This window comes from Physeter macrocephalus, chromosome 15, assembly GCF_002837175.3.
Source record: "Physeter macrocephalus isolate SW-GA chromosome 15, ASM283717v5, whole genome shotgun sequence".
NCBI lineage: Eukaryota > Metazoa > Chordata > Mammalia > Artiodactyla > Physeteridae > Physeter > Physeter macrocephalus.
The window spans coordinates 40,658,307-40,661,798 of record NC_041228.1 but is presented as its reverse complement, the minus strand read 5'-3'; the positions used below and the strand labels follow the sequence as shown (position 1 = coordinate 40,661,798).

General features: G+C 39.3%; 1 pseudogene; it reads right to left on the bottom strand.

The window, feature by feature from the left end:
- Positions 1-497: 497 nt before the first annotated feature.
- Positions 498-2,933, bottom strand: LOC102984424 (protein Z-dependent protease inhibitor-like; annotated as a pseudogene).
- Positions 2,934-3,492: the final 559 nt, after the last annotated feature.

Here is a 3,492-nt window from a genome sequence, read left to right as displayed (position 1 = left end):
GACATCATAGAGCAGTTGGAGCAAACCAGTACTAAGGTTTGTCCTGCCTCTGAGACCAATAAATAGCCTTCATTTGAGTTGCTTGTTCTGATAGAGTCCTGATAGATACAAGATCACAATAGGTATTTTTATTAAAGTAACTGAACAAGGCCATTATTAGTAATTACTATTCCTGTATAATGATTCCTTATATGAAAAAAGGAAAGTAAGGCAAAATTAAAAAAAATTAGAACCTTGTTACCACACTTGTCTCTTCTCACTAATCCTTAGCTTCTATATATGATTCTTGCTTTTTCCCCTCCTTTTACTTTATTTTTTTCTCCTTAAAATAAGTTTGAATTTAATACTCAGGTTTATCTCAGAACGACTCAAACTAGCATTTGAGGACAAGGGGGGACACTCTCTCTTTTCGATACCCAGTGCCAGTGTCCTGTGTAGGTTCAAACACCTCAGATTCAACTTTTGCTATGGTTCTAAATACTCATGCATGTCATAGGTCACAGGAGAGTTGGATTCACCACCCTGCCCAGAAATAGCAGCATTCTAGAGGTTTCTTCACAGATCATGAAATGGTTGGTCCACTTTGATGATGGGAGGCATGGAATAAGCAGTGATTTCTGACAGGTTTCCCGCCACTGCTTCAGTTCTTTACTAATCTCAATCATTGCTCTTTGTAAAACCTTGGTTATTTTAATATTTCTCGCAGTAACTGAGAGTTCACTCAGGTCATCCCAGGGTGAGAAGATTCTGCTGATTCCCATCTCCTTCAGCAGTTCATGTACCTCATCCTTTTTTTTAGAAGATAGAGACTCTTTTTTTAAATTTTATATATATATATATATTTGGTTGCACTGGGTCTTAATTGTGGCAGGCGGGCTCCTTAGTTGCAGGTCGCTGGCTCCTTAGTTGTGGTATGCGAACTCTTAGTTGCTGCAGGCGGGATCTAGTTCCCTGACCAGGGATCAAACCCGGGAACCTGCATTGGGAGCACGGAATCTTAACCACTGCGCCACCAGGGAAGTCCCTAAGGACTTTTTATGATCATAAATTCAATACAATTGTCAGATATTATTAAGAATACTTAATAGTATCCACTGTTAAATTATTCTCTCACAAATGTCATATTTCACTATAGTTTGTTTGAATCATGATCTAGATAAAGATGACACATTGCAAATGACAGATATATTTCTTAAGGCTTTTTCAATATATAGACCACTCCCACTTCCTTTTTTCCCTTATAACTAATTTGTCAAAGAAATGAAATATTTTTCTCTTGCAAATTATTCCTCACCACCTGGATTGTGCTGATCGCCTTTCCATGCTGTGTTTTACGTATTCCTCAGTTCCTGTAGATGCACCTCATACTTCTGATCTAATTTGAACTTTGGAAAGAAAACTTCCATTTTTCTGGTTTTCATGTTTTTGAGCTGTGTGTCCACCGGGTCTGTGGTCAGGTAGTCTTCAAGGGCAAGATGGTCACCCATCTTCTCCATGAGGACCACCAGCATGGTGGCATTTCCTCAATAAGGCAGTTTGAGGATGTGGCAACGAAAATTCTTATCAACTGTGGAGGCAAACTTGCCTGCCCAGTACATCATGGGCACCTTGACTTGAGTTGTTTGTACTTGTCCAGGTGGAAAATTTTCACCTTGATGAGAACAGGGTCAAAAGGGGTCAGTCACTTCCATCTTGGAGAAATTGAAGAAGGTCTCTTTGACATCAAAGTCCTCGTGGATGAAGGCAAAGCTCCCCTTGGGCCAGGCCCAGCTCCCAGTTGTGGTAGAGGCTGTCTCTGAGCTGCTTCCTCAGAGACCATATGCCTCTGTTCTCTGCACTCACCTAGTTAATTCTGCATTGGAATATCTAACATGGCTCTGTGGGTGAGTTTATAATTAAAATCCCTGGTGCTGTACATCCCCATAATCCTGGCCATAGTTTGTTTCTTAGTCCTCTCCTCTTCTACCTAGAATAAACGTCTCTTCTAGCTGGAATAAACTTCTAGAAGGCTAGAGGGAGTGAAGAAAGGCTTAGTGAGTCTTCCCTAAAGAAAGACATAGTTTTTCCCCAATAAAAAAACTATAGTTCTACTAGTTAATAGTTGTTAAAGTAAAAACAAAACAAAACCATAAAGGTACTGTGATTAAATCAGTTGAAAATATTGGGTTTAATAAAAGTAAATATGATTTTTTAACTGCAATGCCTTTCAGACGTTTAAGATGCAAAGCATTTTATTAGTTAGGATACATACCTAAAGCGTTGTAATAGGAAAAAATACTGAAATCTCAGTGGCTTAACATTATAAGATATATTTCTGGCTCATGACATGGTCCAACAGTAGAGCTTTTGATTAGGTGGCTGCCTCCAAAAGGTAAGTCCTAAAGCCACTCACCATCCATCAATTTCATCATCCTCAATGAAGAGGTCCTCAGATCACCCCAGATTTATTCCATTCCAGACATTTGGAGGGAGCAAAGAGCAAGGAAGATGGTGCATGGGAGGTTTTATGGGCCAATCCAGAGAGTAGTACACATGACTTCTACCCAGAAAGCACATCCCATTGTCTGGAACCCAGCACATGGCCACACCTAACTGCAAATGAATGCTGGGAAATGTGATCTGGAGAGCAAGGGATAGACATGAACACGCAATAGTCTCTGCCATACACATGTTTTAACCCTTTAAGAGAGACCTATGGTGTAAAGCTTTTCTCAGACTTACTTACTTATCTAAAGAACTCCCTCCCACTCATCACTCTAGCATCTATCCACTTAAGTATTCCATGGAACACACTTAGAGAAATACTTATGTTCCCTTGGACCCTCCTCTGAAAGAGTTGCTGTTGGGTTTCTTGCCTTCTAATGATGTTGTAGACACAGAAGAAGAAATGCTGCAGTTACAGATGTCTGTAGATCTGACTCTTTGAGGATCATATTTTCAAATCAAAAGACGGTTTGTTTTCTTAGCTATTTTATACTTTATTTTCTGTTTCAAAAGACCTTACTTGTGTTATCTTCCTAGCTCTTAGAAGCAGAGTTTGACCCAACCAGCAACATTTCCCCCCATGCAGCTATGCCCCAGGAGGATTATAACTCCATTTAAATAGAAACCGTGAAGCTTCCATTGGCTTAATTGCCTTCCCTATATTTAAAATTGATAACCGACCAGGACCTACTATATAGTACGGGGAACTCTGGTCAATATTATGTAATAACCTAAATGGGAAAAGAAGTTGAAAAAGAGTAGATTCATATATATGTATAGCTGAATCACTTTGCTGTACACCTGAAACCAGCACAACATTGTTAATCAACTATACTCCAATATAAAATAAAACGTTTTAAAAAATTGCCTTCCCTTCTCTCCCCATGACCTCCCATAATTCCCAGTGCCTTCCAGAATCTTCCAGGGCCTTCTCCCTTTACTAGCATTTCCTTTCCCATTACAGATGATTATTTCAAACTTTATTTATCTCTTCAGTTAACTCATCAC